The 19,521-nt window shown below is 52.8% G+C and overlaps 1 protein-coding gene across 4 annotated transcripts in view; it reads right to left on the bottom strand.

The window, feature by feature from the left end:
* Positions 1–1,990, bottom strand: part of PACSIN2 (protein kinase C and casein kinase substrate in neurons 2) — a 143,980-nt gene extending 141,990 nt beyond the window's left edge. For all 4 annotated transcript variants that reach the window (XM_030815418.1, XM_030815416.1, XM_004088413.3 and 1 more), the window contains exon 1: positions 1,836–1,990. The gene's annotated coding sequence lies outside the window, so the exon portion shown is untranslated. The remainder of the gene's footprint in view (positions 1–1,835) is intronic.
* Between the last annotated feature and the right edge of the window lie 17,531 nt (positions 1,991–19,521).

Raw genomic sequence — 19,521 nt, 5'->3', positions numbered from 1 at the left:
AAAGTTCCAAGTCCCAAGGCAGCACGAGCTAAGGATACCATTTCCGTTCAAATGAGTTGTTATTCTTCTCCCAAAAAGTGGATAAAGAGTGCAGACCTAATCACCCATCTACTTCTCTGTGTTATGTTACTTTCTCAAGTAATAAATATCACCAGCCTAATGGCCACTTTCTTTAAAGCTTTAAGACTATTGTCAAAAGAAAAACACACCAATGTTTTTGATGTAGTGGCCTCATATCTCAACCAGCATAACCTCACCAAGGAGGCTGCCAAACTCTAGAATTAAGTTTAAGTCCACACAAGTGAACGTTTTCCAGGTGAATTAAGAGAGACCCAAGTTGCACTGGCACAGCTTCAATGTCTCTATGAGCAGGCTGCATGCAGGCAGGCTCATGAATCAAGTGGAATGACAACATCTTGGGCAACAACAGGAGGGCTGGCACTCAACACTGCCCACCCGGTGGGTTCCCTTGCCCTGGGCTCCAACCTGGCAATCCCAGGAGGGTTAAAACGGAGCTTCAGCACACGGGAATAACTGCAGAGGAAGGCACCGAAAAGGAGGGAAGGAAGAAGGTGTGAGCTCATCATCTGCAGCTGAGGTTCAAACTCTTTGAGCTGGTTTCTTGATTTTCATCAAGACAGCCAGGCAGTATTTGGTAAACAGTGTACCAAGTAGCCCTGGAGACTCTGAGCAGCCTACCCCCTTAACCACAAAAACACGGGACAGGCGGAGGGAAAAAGAGAAGACAGGATCCAAGAATGGTGCACACACCCAGCCAAAGGCCACCTTCCCTCAGGCACCCAAGCCAAGAGTGGCATCCCCAGGTCCTGTTATACGTCAAAGGCTGCAGCCGTGTGGGCCCCAAAGCAATAGCACAGCTTGCTCCCCTGACCAACCAACACTTTCTGAAAAGAAAATCGACCTTCTCTGATGGAGCCGAAACCCAACGAATCAATGAAATTCAACAGCAGCAGCAATCACTACCTCTCCAATCGCGGACCTCTCAGGACGCCTGGCCAGGCTTGAAAGCCCTAGAGTAAGGGAGTTCGGATTTCTGATTCAGTGAGTCTGGGGAAACTCCGAGGAGGGTCACAGGCAAACCTCCCCGGCCTCTCCTGCTTGGCCCCAGCTCTAGGACGTGCTGCAGTAAGGGCTTTGCTCCCCCCGCCCTCCCCAGACACACACACACACAGAGCCGGGACAGGGAGGGTGGGAAGGAAGGAAATGGAGGCCGCTCATCAAAGCGCCCCAAATCAGCGCATCTGCGTGTCCTGCGTCGCCCCCCAGACCACCCCAGGACCAAGCCCTGCCCTCTCACCGGCGCGTCCCAGCCACGCCTCCCCTCCAGAGCTGCTCCGGCACCCTCGCCTAACCTCTGCACGTCTCGGATTCCCAGCTTTCTCCCAAATCGCGTCCCTCCAAAAGTCGCCCCAGCTGCCCCTTCTGCAGCTGTCTACACCTCCCCCACTCCATTAGCAGCCCTTAACCCCCGACGGCCCTGCTCCTGCACTTCTTTTTCCGGCAGGCCTCGGACCCCGGAAAACTGCCCCGCTCCCACAGCGCCGCCCCCATGGGCCCCCGCCCCTTCCCCGAGCCGACCCCACTGGCACTCGTCCTTCCCAAGATGTCTTCTCCAGGCGCCCCCCGGGCCCCGAGCACTCGCCCCCTCCCACAGAGACAGGAAGTTCCGCGCGGCCCGACCCGCTTCCCTCAGGGCGCGGAGCTCCGCGCGGCGGCCCTGACCGGGCTCGGGCCCGGCCGCGGACCAGCGCCCCCGCGTCCCGCCAGCGGCGCCCCAACCGTCGCGGCGACCCCTGACCTCGGCGGCCACTCACCTCCCAATGCGTCGCACACTCCGTTCAGGCTGCGACGGCGTCTCCAGCCCCAGCTCCAGCCCGGCTCCCGCTCCCGCTTTTGCTCCAGCAGCACTGCCTAGCCCTGCCCAGACCCCCTGCGGCCGCTTCTGCCGCCAGCCGCGACCGCACCGCCCTCGCCTCTCCCGCTGGGCTCTGCCCATTGGCTACCGGACACCGAGCCCCGCCCCACAGCCTCCCCGGCGCCCCCGATTGGGCCAGATGAGTAGAGAGGCTGTTCACCCCGCGTGTGAACGGGGGGAGCCCCAGGACGCGCATTGGTGACTTCTCCTGTCAATCAAAGGGGGAGGGCCTATTTAATGGGCTGCGAGGGTGGCGCAGGTTACTCTCCCAAAGCCGCTTGCTGGTGGGGGTCCCTGAGAGTCGCTTCCCGGGGCTGGAGTTTTGCGGTTTCGTCGGCACCCAGGAGTAGAGGGCGCGGCAGGGCAGCACCGCACCTGACCGGAAGTTCAGGGAAGGTAATCCTACAGTCTTTCAGAAAGTTTCCTCTCCCAAGGGACTCGAAGAAGCTAACGTCATTAGGAGCTCCTCCGACTTGCGCCATAAGCGTCATTCCACGTGGACCCGCTTCCTTTAAAAGGGGGGTTGGGGGGGCGTATGTTGCTGCTCTCTCTAATAAAATACATTTGGATGGCAAGGCACCAGGCAATGGACACGCATTCTTTCCAACTCTCACAATCACCTTGCATGATAGGGTATTAGTCCTGTTCTGCAGAGGGAAATACTCCTGAAGGAAAATGGAGAGCACTTCCTGAGCACTGTCCTAGGCGCTGTCCAAGCACTGCTTCATGTCATCCAGGTGGAGAGGACGGTGAGAAGACCCCCAGGTGAGGGGTTAGCCAGGTAACTTGCTGGGGGTGATGTGGAGTAAAGAGAGTAAATGGCAGAGCCAGGGTTAGAAACCCAGGTCAGCCCAACCCTTGAGAATAATAATGATGACTGTGTAGCAGTATGGCAAAATGCTTAAACTAAAACGTTAAAAGAAAAAGCCAGATACAGCCAGGCATGGTGACATGCACCTGGAATCCCAGCTTCTTGGGAGGCCGAGGCAGGAGGATCGCTTCAGCCCAGGAGTTTGAGGCTAACCTGGGCCACATAGCAAGACCCAGTTCTCTAAAAAGTAAAATAAAAGAAAATAATAATAAAAGAAAAAGCTAGATACAAAATGGTAGAAACTGTAGAATTGCTGCTACAAATAGATAGGGATGAGAAAAGAGCCACAAAGAAATCTAGTGGTTGTTTACTTTTTAGACTGCTCTGTGGCATTGTCCTTATGACAATAATTGAGAATGAAACAAAAGAATCGGTCAGGTGCAGTGGCTCATGCCTGGAATCCCAGCACTCTGGGAGGCCGAGGCAGGCAGATCACAAGGTCAGGAGTTTGAGACCAGCCTGGCCAACATAGTGAAAGCCTGTCTCTGCTAAAAATACAAAAAATTAGCTGGGCTTGGTGGCAGGCGCCTGTAATCCCAGCTACTTGGGAGTCTGAGGCAAGAGAATCACTTGAACCTGGGAGGCGGAGGTTGCAGTGAGCCAAGATCGCGCCACTGTACTCCAGCCCAGGCAACAGAGTGAGACTCTGTCTCAAAAAAAAAAAAAAAAAGAACCAACACACAGTGCCAGGACAAGCCACTGCCAAGAAGTCTCTCCTCATTCTCCAGGACTGAGCCAACAGGGACCTCTTTGCCACCCACGACACCTCTGGACCATTTGTGTAGATAGAACTCAGCCATCAGCTCTCAGCACCTTCATATCTGGGTAAGTTCAGCTTACATCGCGATTCCATGCCCTATAAAAATACAGAGCCTTGCTGGGTGCTGTGGCTCACGCCTGTAATCCTAGCACTTTGGGAGGCCGAGACAGGCGGATCACGAGGTCGGGAGATCAAGACCACTCTGGCTAACATGGTGAAACCTCGTCTCTACTAAAAATACAAAAATTAGCCGGGTGTGGTGGCGGGCGCCTGTAGTCCCAGCTACTCGGGAGCCTGAGGCAGGAGAATGGCGTGAACCCAGGGGGCGGAGCTTGCAGTGAGCCGAGATCGCACCACTGCACTCCAGCCCGGGCGACAGAGTGAGACTCCGTCTCAAAAAAATAAATAAATAAATAAATAAATAAAAACAGAGCCTCTCCCAAGTTTTTTGGGGTTTTTGTTTTGGTTTGTTTGAGACAGGGTCTCACTCTGATGCCCAGGCTGGAATGCAGTGGCACAATCATGGCTCACTGAGGCCTTGACCTCCTAGGCTCAAGCCATCCTCCTGCCTCAGCCTCCTAAGTAGCTGCGACCACTGGTGCGCACCACCATGCCCAGTTAATTATTTTTTAACATCTATGTAGAGACAGAATCTCGCCATGTTGCCCAGGCTGGTCTTGAACTCCTGGGCTCAAGCAATCCTCCTGCCTCATCCTTCCAAAGTGCTGGGATTACAGGCATGAGCCACTGTACGCAGCTTCTCCCAAGGTTTCTGAACAAATGTCTGTCATCAGGCCTCCTGCTCTTCCACACACCACATGCTCACTGGACTCACCATCATCCCCTTATCCAGTTGCACGAATCCCCCTGCACTCCAAGCACTGCTGAGTCTAGCAGGGGTTCCTGGAGACCAGAAGCTGGAGAGAGGCATCAAGCCTGGCACTGCCCAGCAAGAAGACAGGATGCCTCGTGAGCCTTTTTGGCCACCTGGCCCCAGGAGTCACCACCTGGTCACATGACCCATGCCACACTCTGGCCACTTCACATGCCTTTGGTTTTCTTCACTCTCCCCCTCTTCTTTTCTCTCCTCCTCCTTCTCAAGACAAACACAAAATTCCTTCTTTGTCTTGTACCTAGCAGCTTGACATCATTGCCTGAACTCTTTGGGCCTTATACCTTCTGTCCTGGCCGCTTATCAGGGTATTTTTCCAAAGATAGCTCCCCTTTGCCACATGTGAGCACCCCAGCTTTGTTCTCCACAAACATTTCACAACATTCCATCCAGCCTCCTCCTTCAGTCATATTCGAACAGGCCTGGAGCCCAATCCTACCTCCACTGCTTTTCAGCCAAGGGGCCTTGGGCCAGTCACTGCAGCTTTCTGCACCTCTGTGTCCCCTCCGTGACATGGGGATTAGGAAGAGCAACAGGGTTATGGTACGGAGTCAAAGCATGGAGAGCTGTTCCGGGCACACGGCTGTGAATGCTGTGTCTGAACGGTGGACATGTGGTCATGCCTTGTCAGCTGCTCCTTCCTTCTCCCAAAATGTGACCATTGCCACAGAGTGCCTGGGACTGAGACTGATGGGCTTTAGTTTAGTCCTTTATTAACCATTTCCCACTAAGCAGCCTGGATAAACAGACAGTCTGGGCTAAAACATACTTGCACGGAGAATATCATATTCTCAAAAAATTTAAAACATCCAGATATAGTTGTATTGCTGAAAATACAGTGATATGTGTATTTCCAGTGTGATAAGTACAGTGATTTATGGATTGTACAGTGATACATGTGTTTCAAGAAAAAAAAATCAAAATCTGTTACAGACATTCACTCACTCAATAAATCCAATATTTAGAACGTGCCAGGCAGGGAAGGTGGCTCTGGGTGGACCTGGGTCCTGCTGATGTTCCTGGAAAGATCCGGCAAGGTCATAAGAGTTTAGAACAGAATAGGGTGCAGTGGTATTGCAAACAGTGCTGTTTACCTGAGCCAAGATGAGTGGAAGATTACAGAGAGCAAAGATCAGGAGGCAAGAAATCCTCTGTCCAGGAAGAGAGGAGGGTTCCACTTGGGTGGAGCACTGCAGGCACAAGGAGAAGCCAGGGGAACAAGGCAGTAAGGCAGCCAAGCAGCAAGGAGCTGTGCGGCCCTGGCAAGTGACTTCGCTGCTCCAGACCTTGGTTTTCCCTACTGTAAAATGGGGATAATCACAAAACCTAGTGATTTTCAGCTTAGAGAATCTGTGAGGATTTGTGAGTTCGCTCTGCAATATTCAGCATGGGGCCTGGCACAGGTCATTGTTCGGTGTTTTCAAGGGCCCCTGATTTTGTGAAAGTGCTTCAGGGTATATTCACTTTTTTTTTTTAAATTTTGTCTAAAAGAAAAGCCTGGGCATGGTGGCTCATGCCTAAAATCCCAGTACTTTGGGAGGCCAAGGCAGGAGCATCACTTGAGTCCAAGAGTTGGAGACCAGCCTGGGCAACATCATGAGATCCTGGTCTCAAAAAAAAAAAAAAATTAGACAGACGTGGTGGTGCGGGCCTGTAGTCCCAGGTACTCAGGAGGCTGAGGTGGGAGGATCACTTGAGCCCAGGAGGTTGAGGCTGAGGCTGCAGTGAACCGAGATCGCACCACTACACTCCAGCCTGGGCGACAGAGCAAGACCCTGTCTAAATAAATAAACAAATAAATAAATAAATGGAAAACAAACCTAAGAACACGTGCTGTGCACCAACTGTTAATATTTTGGCCATATCAAAGCGATAACTGGCGGCTGGAGGAACACATTTCTGGACACACCTCCGAATGACGTGCTCCCCTGCCAAGTATGTGTAAAGATCTGAATTCCTTGTAAATGTGTCATTGATTAGGTGGCAATTACCCCAATCTTCCTGGCTTTGTTTTGTTTTGTTCCATTCTGGCCTGCACATGTCTGCTCACGTAAAATTGTACCAGCAAGTACAATGTTCCACTCCCGCCATGCCCGACTGGAGCCGAGCCTGCTCCCAGACAAAGGTAGGTATGGAGCAGCATACGAACAGGGCTTCCCAAGTGGGCACTGCCTAGGTGCCCTGAATTGGGATCACTCCATTCTTTTTTTTTTTTTTTTTTTTTTTGAGACGGAGTCTCACTCAGTTGCCGAGGCTGGAGTACAGTGGCGCAATCTCGGCTCACTGCAAGCTCCACCTCCCGGGTTCACGCCATTCTCCTGCCTCAGCCTCCTGAGTAGCTGGGACTACAAGCGCGTGCCACTGCGCCCAGCTAATTTTTTGTATTTTTTTAGTAGAGATGGGGTTTCATCGTGTTAGCCAGGATGGTCTTGATCTCCTGACCTCGTGATCCGCCCGCCTCGGCCTCCCAAAGCGCTGGGATTCCAGGCGTGAGCCACCACGCCCGGCCATGGGATCACTCAATTTTTTTTGCAAGTTCTTCAATTGGTTCTACTTCTATCTTATTTTACTAAGTGGAAAAGCTCATTGGGAGGGTTGGGGTTTACAGTGTTACCATTTGTACCAAAGTGGGCCAGTGGCAACAATTTCAAAGTAACTGTTTTAAAATTTGGAATGAAAACCTAACAATGCCCAGACTTTATGTGATACATTTTAAAGTATTTTCTACTCTGGGATGAAGATACAAACTCCGGCAATAGTCCCTCCTTGAGTCCTTGCTATGCAGGAGGATGAGGAGGCCTCAGAAGCCAACAGATTCCATTCTGAATCCAGCCAATCATCTTACCTTTTGCCAGCTCCTAATTAGATAAATTAAAAGGCATCCTGTAATTGTAAAACTAAATTTTTTTAAAGTTATTGGATGCAACTGCTGTGAATCCAGATTGCCTTAGTATAAAGTAAAATGAGATACTGAGGTTACTGTTTTTTTTTTTGAGACGGAGTCTCGCTGTGTTGCCTAGGCTGGAGTGCAGTGGCGCCATCTCGGCTCACTGCAAGTTCCGCCTCTCAGGTTCCAGTGATTCTCCTGCCTCAGCCTCCAGAGTAGCTGGGACTATAGGCACCTGCCACCACGCCTGGCTAATTTTTTATATTTTTTTAGTAGAGACGGGGTTTCACCGTGTTAGCCAGGATGGTCTCGATCTCCTGACCTCGTGATCCACCTGCCTCAGCCTCCCAAAGTGCTGGGATTACAGGTGTGAATGAGGCTACTTTTTAAAACACTGCAGCAGTCTCCAAATGTGAATGCATCAGAAAAGTAACACTGCCCTTCCCGATTAACTTTATAACAAATATTTTCTCTTTTTTATTGTTTTTTTCATAAATCTTTTACATTCCTAATTTTTAAAATAAATTTACCGTTTCTTTATACTTTTTGGAGAGAGACAGGGTCTTGCTATGTTAGCCCAGGCTGGATTCAAACTCCTAGGCTCAAGTGATCCTCCCACCTCAGCCCTCCCGAGTAGCTGGTGCTATAGGCAGGCACTACCATGCCAAGAATTTTTATACTTTTTAAATGTGGGTACAAGATTACATATGTGCCTTACATTCTATTTATTTATTTATTTTTTCTTTTTCTTTTGAGACAGGCTCTTGCTTTGTCACCCAGACTGCAGTGCAGTGGTATGATCATACCTCACTGCAGCCTCAGCCTCCCAAATAGCTGGGACTACAGGCATGTCCCACCACACCTGGCTAATGGTTTAAATATTTTTTGCAGAGATGGGGTCTCACTCTGTTGCCCAGACTAATCTTGAACTCCTGGTCTTAAGCGATCCTCCCACATCAGCTTTTGAAAGTGCTGAGATTGGTCAAACGCAGTGGCTCATGCCTGTAACCTCAGCACTCTGGGAGGCCGAGGCAGGCAGATCACTTGAGGCCAGGAGTTCGAGACAAGCCTGGACAATATGGCGAAACTGCATCTGTACTAAAAATACAAATTTTAGCCGGGTGTGGTGGTGGGCGCCTGTAGTCCCAGCCACTTGAGAGGCTGAGGAATGAGAATCACTTAAACCCAGGAGGTGGAGGTTGTAGTGAGCTGAGATCATGCCACTGCACTCCAGCCTGGGCGACAGAGCAAGACTCTGCCAAAAAAAAAAAAAAAAAAGTGCTAGGTGCTGAGATTACAGGCAAAAGCCATGGCACCCAGCCCTATAACAAATAAATGTTATTAACTTGAACTTGTAAAATAACCTGTACACCAATACATACATTATAAGTTGTATACCAATAAAAATAAAATACCTGCCAGGCACAGTGGCTCATGCCTGTAATCCCAGCACTTTGGGAGGCCTAGGAGGGTGGATCACTTGAGGTCAGAAGTTCAAGACTAGCCTTGAGGCCGGGCGCGGTGGCTCATGCCTGTAATCCCAGCACTTTGGGAGGCCAAGGCAGGCGGATCACGAGGTCAGAAGATTGAGACCATCCTGGCTAACACGGTGAAACCCTGTGTCCACTACAAATACAAAAAATTAGCTGGGCGTGGTGACAGGTGCCTGTGGTCCCAGCTACTTGGGAGGCTGAGGCAGAAGAATGGCGTGAACCCAGGAGGTGGAGCTTGCAGTGAGTTGAGATCGTGCCACTGCACTCCAGCCTGGGCGACAGAATGAGACTCAGTCTCAATAAAAAAAAAAAAGACCAGCCTGGCCAACATGGTGAAACCGTGTCTCTACTAAAAACACAAAAATTAGCTGGGCGTGGTGATGCACGCCTGTAATCCTGGCTGAGGCACGAGAATCACTTGAACCTGGGAGGCGGAGGTTGCAGTGATGCAGTGAGCCAAGATTGCACCACTCCACTTCAGCTTTGGGGCAGAGCGAGACTCCATCTGAAAAACAAACAAAAAAAGGCCGGGTGCGGTGGCTCACACCTGTAATCCCATCACTTTGGGAGGCCAAGGCGGGTGGATCACGAGGTCAGGAGTTCGAGACCAGCCTTGCCAACATGGCGAAACCCCACCTCTACTAAAAATACAAAAAAATTAGCTGGGCATGGTGGTGTGTGCCTATAATCCCAGCTACTCAGGAGCCAGAGGTTGCAGTGAGCCAAGATCGCGCCAGTGCACTCCAGCCTGGGTGACAAGAATGAAACTGCATCAGAAAGAAAGAAAGAAAGAAGGAAAGAAAGAAAGAAGGAAGGAAGGAAGGAAGGAAGGAAGGAAGGAAGGAAGGAAGGAAAGAAGAAAGAAGAAAGAAAGAAAGAAAGAAAGAAAGAAAGAAAGAAAGAAAGAAAGAAAGAAAGAAAGACACAAACAGCAAGCTGTTCCATAAACCTGTGCCCAAGAGCTTAAAGGACATCCCCTCCCATCATCCTGGGACAAAGACAGAGAGGAATTGGAATGCCACCGCCCCCATGCCCCCGCCACACACACACACACACACACACACACACACACACACACACACACACATCCTTTATAAGCCACACAGCTTTGGGCAAGCCACTCACTTCTCAGCCTCAATGTCCTCATCTGGACAGGGAGCGATAGCTCACCCCTGCTTCATGGGGTGCTGCTGGAACTCAGTGCAGTCACATGGGGAAAGCACTCAGTGCGAATGCCCGTCACGGCACACAGTAAGTTACCGGCTCCACCAGTGCTGGTTCCTGGCCCGGGCTGTCATGGCCCTAACCCAGAGCCGCCTCCTAGTCTGCGAAACAGGACAGCAAGCCGCTGAGGTGTGTGGCAGGCCCCAGCTCCCTCTCACTTACACTCCCTGCCCCAAGGGGAGTGGAGCCAAGGGGTTCTGCCTCCCAGGAATGGACGTGTCTCTGGGGAGCTGACTTTCGGCTCCAGCTAGCACCCAGCCCACCAGCGTTATCACCCACAGAAGAATGAGGCCCCATCTCCCCAACCTGCAGGGCGGCACCTGCTGCCTGCATTCCACTCCCACAGCGTTCTGCACCTGCCAGCCCTCATTCCCACCCCAACCTGTCTCCTTGTCCCCACTTCTTCTGCTGAGCCTCCAACCAGGTCTGAGGCCCATGGGAACCCACACTCCAATCCAGGCAGCCCCTCTGGAGGCAGGGGTGGGTGAGGCCAACTCTGCATCAAGTTCTCTCTGGGTGTGGGCCACAGATGGCAGGTCCAAGCTGGCATGGGTGACTGATGGTTGTAAGTCGTCTGGCCCAGAGCTGTGCACAGCACGAGGCAGATGCTGGAAGTGTGCGAGGAAGGAATCTTCCCTTTCCCCGCAGGTGCACGAAGGATGGAGAGCCAACCACATGGGCAGTCAGAAGGTGAACAGGCCTGGGGGGTGGCTTCACCTCACAGCTCAGTATGGGGCAGGGAGTGGGCAGGTGGGAGACAGGGTAGGGGGCAGCCTGTGCAGCATTTGGGACCACAGAACTTCTAAGCCAGAAGACCCCCAAAGGTGAGTCCTAGCCTCCTAAGGCGAAGGAAGCTGAGGCCCAGGGAAGTCAGGCGAGTGGCCTGAGGTCTGCCAGCCATTAGGAGTCAGAGACCCCTCTCCAATCAAACTCAGCCCTTCTGGCTCCTGCTCCAGTATTCTCTTTTTTTTTTTTTTTTTTTTTTTTTTTTTGAGACAAAGTCTCTCTCTGTCACCCAGGCTGGAGTGCAGTGGCACAATCTCAGCTCACTGCAACCTCCATCTCTTGGATTCAAGCGATTCTCCTGCTTCAGCCTCCTGGGTAGCTGGGATTACAGGTACCTGCCACCACACCCAGCTCATTTTTTATTTTTTATTTTTTATTTATTTTTTTTTTTTTGAGACGGAGTCTCGCTCTGTCGCCCGGGCTGGAGTGCAGTGGCGCAATCTCAGCTCACTGCAAGCTCCGCCTCCCGGGTTCACGCCATTCTCCTGCCTCAGCCTCTCCAAGTAGCTGGGACTACAGGCGCCCGCCACCACGCCCAGCTAATTTTTTTGTATTTTTAGTAGAGACGGGGTTTCACCATGGTCTCGATCTCCTGACCTCGTGATCCGCCCGCCTCGGCCTCCCAAAGTGCTGGGATTACAAGCGTGAGCCACCGCGCCCGGCCCATTTTTTATATTTTTGGTAGAGATAGGGTTTCACCATGTTGGCCAGGCTGGTCTTGATTTCCTGACCTCAAGTGATCTGCCCGCTTCACCCTCCCAAAGTGCTGGAATTACAGGCTGAGCCACCATGCCTGGTTCTGCTCCTGTATTCTTTACCAACCCCATCTCTCCCTCTATTTAATTCAGTGGGCACATGATGCGAGCTACCATGCTGGGCGTGAATGAAAAATACTTCCCACCTTGAAGCAACTCGTGCTAGATGGGGGACCAGAGGAGAGGTCACAAGCAGTGTTCTAGAGGAACTGGAGCCGCACAGGGCGGGCCCTGGGAGGCTTCTGGGAGGAGGAGTTTGAGCAGGTCCTGAAGATAAGCAGGGCACAGTGGAAGGAAAGGTGCTGGGGACACTGGGAGCAGAGGGCTGGCGCACAGGCTCCCGAAGGCTGTGGGAAAACAACTTCTTTTTTTTTTTTTTTTTTTTTTTTTTTTTTTTTTTTTGAGACAGAGTCTCGCTCTTTCACCCAGGCTGGAGTGCAGTGGCGCAATCTCGGCTCACTGCAAGCTCCGCCTCCCGGGTTCACGCCATTCTCCTGCCTCAGCCTCCCCAGTAGCTGGGACTACAGGCGCCCGCCACCACGCCTGGCTTTTTTTGTTGTTGTTGTATTTTTAGTAAAGACAGGGTTTCACCGTGTTAGCCAGGATGGTCTCAATCTCCTGACCTCGTGATCTGCCTGCCTCGGCCTCCCAAAGCACCTGAAATCAGTACTTTGGGCCTGAATCAAGTACCCAGCCCTGGGCACTCCCCCAGCAGCCAGCAGCCATTCTCTAGGCATCGGGGTCCTGGCAGCCTCTGGGTGGCATGAGGTGCGGGAGAGCAGGCCCAGGCCCCCTCCTGCCGCTCCTCCAGCAGGCTCTGAACACACCCTTCCTGTTGTGACAATTCTGTTCTCTGTGCAACTGGTTCCAGTCCCTGGCTGAGGTTTCAGATTGCAGCACTTGCACTCATTAAGGCTGATGGCAGTATCATGTGGGCACCGGGGAGAGCCTGCCTGCCTGCCAAGCCTGGACTAGGTTAATTACAGGTCATGGCATTCCTGCTGTGTGCCCAGACAGTGGGCGGCCAGGCTAGGACCAGGCCTATGACACAGCCACCCTCCACTCATTTGCACAGCTGGTGGGTTAGTCAATTGCCTGTGGGGGCAGACCCTGTGCTGGGCACGCGGGGAGGGTCCCACTGACTGCCACCCAACTAATTCCCTCCACAGTGGCCGGCCACAAGCTCAGTGTTCTATACACGGCACCTCAGGTTTCCTCACAATCTCCCCACTTTGCAGTTAGGGAAACTGAGACTCAAAGAGGTAAAGGTTATTGTAGGTCTCATGTGGCTGCAAAGTCACGCCCTTCTCACTCCTCTGAGCACTGGCCTTGCAGCCAGGCTGGATGTCAGCAGCATGTTGCCAGGGCTTGCTCTGTGATGCCCTTGCCCATTGAGCCCCCATGCCCTCTCCGTCTCTGTGTTTCGGTTCCTGCAGCTCCCACCACCTGCCAGCATGCCCACTCTGGCAGATGGTGCTCCTTCCTGGAGATCCCTAAATGCAGCACCCCTTTCTGAGGAGCACGGGAGCACGGGCACCCCATGACCTGCTGTCTTTGTCAAACTGCAGTTAGGTAGCTTTGCTTTTTTTTATTTTTTTTTTTTTTGAGACGGAGTCTCGCTCTGTCGCCCAGGCTGGAGTGCAGTGGCGCGATCTCGGCTCACTGCAACCTCCGCCTCCCGGGTTCACGCCATTCTCCTGCCTCAGCCTCTCCAAGTAGCTGGGACTACAGGTGCCCGCCACCAGGCCCGCCTAATTTTTTTTTTATATTTTTAGTAGAGACGGGGTTTCACCGTGGTCTCGATCTCCTGATCTTGTGATCTGCCTGCCTCGGCCTCCCAAAGTGCTGGGATTACAAACGTGAGCCACTGCACCTGGCCTTTTTTTTTTGAGATGCAGTCTCACTCTGTTGCCCAGGCTGGAGTGCAGTGGCGCAATCTTGGCTCACTGCAACCTCCACCTTCCAAGTTCAAGTGATTCTCCTGCCTCAGCCTCCCAAGTAGCTGTGATTACAGGCATGCACCATGGCACCCAGCTACTTTTTGTATTTTTAGTGGAGAGCGGATGTTTCATCATGTTAGCCAGCCTGGTCTCGAACTCCTGACCTCAGGTGATTTGCCCACCTCGGCCTCCCAAAGTGTTGGGATTACAGGCATGGACCACTGCACCTGGCCTAATTTTTGTATTTTTAGTATGGGGTTTTACCATGTTGGCCAGGCTCGTCTCGAACCCCTGACCTCAAATGATCGGCCCGCCTCAGCCTCCCAAAGTGCTGGGATTACAGGCGTGAGCCACCACACCTGACCTAGTTTTTGTATTTTTAGTAGAGATGGTGTTTTACCATGTTGGCCAGGCTGGTCTCGAACCCCTGACCTCAAATGATCGGCTTGCCTCGCCCTCCCAAAATGCCAGGATTATAGGCTTGAGCCACAGCGCCCAGCTTCCTCCATGTCTTTTCACATCTTGATCGTTCTTTTCTTTTTTTGAGACAGGGTCTTGCTCTATCACCCAGGCTGGAGTGCAGGGGTGCGATCTTGGCTCACTGCAGCCTGGAACCCCTGGACTAAAGCAATCCTCCCTCCCCAGCCCCACAAGTAGCTGGAACTACAGGCACGCACCGCCACGTTGGGCTAATTTTTGTATTTTTTGTAGAGACAGAGTTTCACCATGTTGGCCAGGCTGGCCTATCCAGCCTGGGTGCTATCCAAAGCCTGAAATGTGAAGGGCAGGCAGAGGACAGTGGCAGGGGCTACGTCAGAAGATGGCTGAAAGCCTCAGGGAAATGTTTTTTTTTTTTTTTTTTTTTTTTGAGATGGAGTCTCGCTCTGTCGCCCAGGCTAGTGGCACAATCTCGGCTCACTGCAGGCTCCGCCGCGCGGGTTCATGCCATTCTCCTGCCTCAGCCTCCCAAGTAGTTGGGATTACGGGTGCCCGCCACCACGCCCAGCTAATTTTTTTGTATTTTTAGTAGAGATGGGGTTTCACCGTGTTAGCCAGGATGATCTCAATCTCCTGACCTCGTGATCCGCCCGCCTTGGCCTCCCAAAGTGCTGGGATTACAGGTGTGAGCCACCGAGCCTGGCCAGAAATGTGTTTTAACTGGGTCTCAGGAATGAGCAGGAGTTCAGCAGGTGAGGGAATGGGGAGGGGACCCACATACCAGGAACAGGTATGGCATGAGCTGTGGCCCTGGGGTAAGATGGTGAGGAGCACGGGGATGCCTGAAGGTTCAGTGCCTGTAGCTGGGAAGGCCACTCCAGGGTGAGCGATGGGGCCGGGCTAGGTATAGATTGGGGGCTGATACTCCAAAGACTCTCCCACGATGAAGGGATTCCTGGACAGCCGTTAGTCAAAATTTTCCAGGTGCCCTCCTGTCTCCTTTCTTTGCCAAAGCCTTTCTGCTTGGGCTCACTTGCCCAAATGTGCCAAATGTGAGACATGGCACCCTCCAGGCTGGAAGTGGATGTCCTGTCACCATGACACACCCCGACCTTATGGCTGTGACTCAGCCTTCTTCCAGCCCAGGGTTCTGCCAGCCCCAAGCTCACCCTCCCTTGGCACTGGCCCATGTTCCAGCTCCACCAAATGCGCTGTTCTCCACAAGCCGGCAGGTGGTGGGCAAGGTCTGAAAACTGCCTGCCCGGGGAACCATGGGAGGGGAGGGGCAGCACCCAACAGCAGGTATGCCTTCATGGCTGCTAACAATAGCAGGAAAGCAACCAGACCCAGGCACAGGTGCACAAGCTTAGCCACGTGGGAGGTAGGAATAGCCATTACCCTCATGTCACCATCTGCAAGGAAATAGACTCAGAGAGGTGAAGGAGCCAACCTGAGCTCACACAGCCAGTAGGTGGGCAGGGAGTGCCTCCAAGGACTCCTAATTCCAGAGCCCAGGCTTTTTAGCTGGAGGTGTCCAGCACCGTTCTGCACACTGGGGCTACTGAGGGGACTGTGATGACAAGCTCCTGTCCTCATGGGGCAGCCCTGCTCTGCGGGGAGAAACATTCAACAAAGCAACAAGTGAGCAGAAATTCTTTCTCAGGGCCATGGAGCTCGGCCTGTCCTCGCCCTGGCTTCTCCGTGCCGTTCAGTTCCCAGGCTGGTGCTGTCTTTCCTCCCTGCCCCTGAAGTGGCTCTTTCCCCATCCCAGAAGTCCCAGGGCAAAATCTGGGTCTCCCCTGAAAGCTGGGTCAGTGCAGCACATGCCTTCAGCTGAGGGCACTCAGAGGCACAAAGGACATCTTTTCCATGTGTCTCTTCTTTTTTTTTTTTTTTTTTTTGAGACAGAGTCTCGTTCTGTCGCCCAGGCTGGAGTGCAGTGACGCGACCTCGGCTCACTGCAAGCTCCGCCTCCTGGGTTCACACCATTCTCCTGCCTCAGCCTCCCGAGTAGCTGGGACTACAGGCGCCTGCCACCGCGCCCGGCTAATTTTTTGTATTTTTAGTAGAGACGGGGTTTCACCGTGTTAGCCAGGATGGTCTCAATCTCCTGACCTCATGATCCGCCCGTCTCGGCCTCCCAAAGTGCTGGGATTACAGGCGTGAGCCACCGCGCCCGGCCCCATGTGTCCCTTCTACGCACCCCCGGAGGAATCCGGCCTCTGCTTGAACTTGCCCTTGACAGGAGACTCATTACCTCACAAGATGAACCATTCTATACCCAGGCAACGCTAATGGAGACATCCCCTGGCCCCTAACATTTGGCTAAGCATGGTGGCTTATGCTTGTAATCTCAGCATATTGGGAGGTTGAGGTGGGAGGATTCGCTTGAGTCCAGGAGTTCGAGATTAGCCTTTTTTATTTTTTTATTATTTTTTATTTTGAGACGGAGTTTTGCTCTCGTTGCCCAGGCTGGAATTCAATGGTGTGATCCTGGCTCACTATAACCTCTGCCTCCTGGGTTCAAGTGATTCTCCTGCCTCAGCCTCCCGAGTAGCTGGGATTACAGGCATGCGGCACCACGCCTGACTAATTTTGTATTTTAAGTAGAGACAGGGTTTTTCCATCTTGGTCAGGCTCTTCTTGAACTCCTAACCTCAGGTGATCCACCCGCCTCAGCCCCCCAAAGTGTTGGGATTACAGGCATGAGCCACTGCACCCGGCCGAGATTAGCCCTTTTTTTTTTTTTTTTTGAGACGGAGTCTTGCTCTGTCGCCCAGGCTGGAGTGCAGTGGCGCGATCTTGGCTCACTGCAAGCTCCGCCTCCCGGGTTCATGCCATTCTCCTGCCTTAGCCCCCCCAGCAGCTGGAACTACAGGCGCCCGCCTCCACGCCCAGCTAATTTTTTTGTATTTTTAGTAGAGACGGGGTTTCATCATGTTAGCCAGGATGGTCTCGATCTCCTGACCTCGTGATCCACCCGCCTCGGCCTCCCAAAGTGCTGGGATTACAGGCGTCAGCCACCGCGCCCAGCAAGAGATTAGCCCATTTTTAACCCTTCCTATTGCCCTGACACCTCAATATGCCCACACACAGGCTGAGAGCACTCCACCCTGGCAGCCAGGTAGCCCCGTGGAATAAGCCTGGTCCCTCCCCCAGGTTCCCTTCCAGCCTTCCCCTGAGGGTCACTCAGTCACTTTGAAACACACCAATGAGATATGCTCACGTCTCTGGCTAGTGCCCTCCGCCCTGACCCCCAGGAAATGCACCTGCCTGCGGGTTCTCAGGCCCTCAGGCTCTCTTGGCCCGCACCTGCTAGGTGGGCCTGCTCCCTGTGGGCTCCTCCCATCCAGCCCCCTACATGGGGGCTGGCCTTCCTCTCTGGGGCCCGTGAGTGTAATTGAGCCCTTCACCTACACCTCTCTGAGTGTGATTTCTGCGGCTGTGCTGGAAAGACCCCAAAAGGCCAAAGGGGCTTCCCTGTCTCCAGCACTCCCTCCCTCCGTGGAGCCAGCGCCCCTCGCCCATTCCTTCTGTGCTCTGCTCCTCACCTTGGCCCCCAGAAACACATGCGCATCACAAATTGCACCTCATCACCTAACAGCCCCTGGAATCCTTAGTGTTACACCTAAATCAACCCTTCTTGAGACTAAATGTCTTTGACTTCCCCATCATCCCTCGCCCGCCTGCTGCTCTCCCTCCGTTTTTGCCGCTCTGACATTGTCCATAAATGCTTCGACAAATGACCAGCGTTGCCTGGGCATGGAGGACAGAACTCAGCCCTTGCCCTCCAGTTCCTCCTTATCTCAGCCTGGGGGTGGATAGCAAAGACCCAGGCAATAACAGCGACATAGCAGGAGGACAAGGACAATCCCAAATGAGTAGACGGCCTGGTTCCCACAGTCGTCCAGCCATCACATATCATTGCTGCACGCGTGTGTCAGGCTGGGGCCAGGCAGGGGCACACGGAGCTGGAGGCTGTGCCGGGGAGAAAGCGCAGAGGCACATGCCTGACCCGGATCATCTCAGGGATATGAGTGCTTTGGAGAAAACGGAAGAAGGTGGTAAGAAAGTGGGGCTAGAGGGACCACCAGGAGAGCCTCTCTGGGACCAGGCACGGTGGCTCACGCCTGTAATCCCAGCACTTTGGGAGGCTGAGGGCAGGTGGATCACCTGAGGTCAGGAGTTCGAGACTGGCCTGACCAACATGGTAAAACCCCGTTTCTACTAGAAATACTAAAATTAGCCGGGCGTGGTGGTGGGTGCCTGTAGTCCCAGCTACTCAGGAGGCTGAGACAGGAGAATTGCTTGAACCCGGCAGGCAGAGGTTCAGAGGTTGCACTGAAACAAGATCATGCCACTGCACTCCAGCCTGGGTGACAGAATGAGACTCAGTCTCAAAAAAAAAAAAAAAAAAAAAAAAGGAAAGCCTCTCTGGGAAGGTGGCAGACAGGATAGGCTGCTCCAAGTGATGAAAGGAGCCAGGCCTGCAGAGATGGGGGAAGAGAATTCTAGTAGAGGGGCCTGCCGTGCAAAGGCCCTGAGGCAGGGAGGGGCATGACTCTTGAAGATTGCTGTGTCTCCAGCAAAACCAGCAAGGGCAGAAGGGAGGGGGTGGAGGGGGAGGCCAGAGAGGCGAGGAACTTGAGTTTATTTATGTTCCAGGGGAGGCTTTTGGAGGGCATTAGGGCTCTGACAGAATCTGATTTATGCTTTAAAATGCAAGAGAGGCTGGGCGTGGTGACTCATGCCTGTAATCCCAGCACTTTGGGAGGCTGAGATGGGAGGATCCCTGGAGCCCAGGAGTTCCAGACCACCCTGGGCAACATAACAAGACCCCCATCTCTAATATTTTTTAAAATAATAATAAAATGTAAGAGAAAGGAGAGACCAGTAGAGACTAGAGTCACCAGGAAAGGCTACATGGAAGAGGCAATGATGCCTTCTACCACAGAATTAGAAAGGAGTCATGATTTCCTGTGAGCAGTACAAAAATCACCCCTTTAAAAATCTGGCTGGGCATAGTGGCCCCTGCCTATAATCCTTTGGGAGGCCAAGGTGGGTGGATCATGTGAGCCCAGGAGTTTTGTTTTTTTTTTTTTGAGACAGAGTCTTGCTCTGATGCCCAGGCTGGAGTGCAGTGGCACGATCTCAGCTCACTGCAAGCTCTGCCTCCCAGGTTCACGCCATTCTCCTGCCTCAGCCTCCCGAGTAGCTGGGACTACAGGCGCCAGCCACCACGCCCGGCTAATTTTTTGTATTTTTAGTAGAGACGGGGTTTCACTGTGTTAGCCAGGATGGTCTCGATCTCGTGATCCATCCGCCTCGGCCTCCCAAAATGCTGGGATTACAGGTGTGAGCCACCGCGCCCGGCCGAGCCCAGGAGTTTGAAACCAGCCTGGGCAACATGGCAAAACCCCATCTCTACAAAAAAATTAGCCGAGCATGGTGGCACATGCCTGTAGTTCTAGCTACTCAGGAGGCTGAAGTGGGAGGATCACCTGAGCCTGGGAGGCTGAGGCTGTAGTGAGCTGTGATT

This window comes from Nomascus leucogenys, chromosome 7b (assembly GCF_006542625.1).
Source record: "Nomascus leucogenys isolate Asia chromosome 7b, Asia_NLE_v1, whole genome shotgun sequence".
Classification (NCBI taxonomy): Eukaryota; Metazoa; Chordata; class Mammalia; order Primates; family Hylobatidae; genus Nomascus; species Nomascus leucogenys.
The sequence above is the reverse complement of the archived record's forward strand: the minus strand, read 5'-3'. Positions and strand labels throughout refer to the sequence as shown.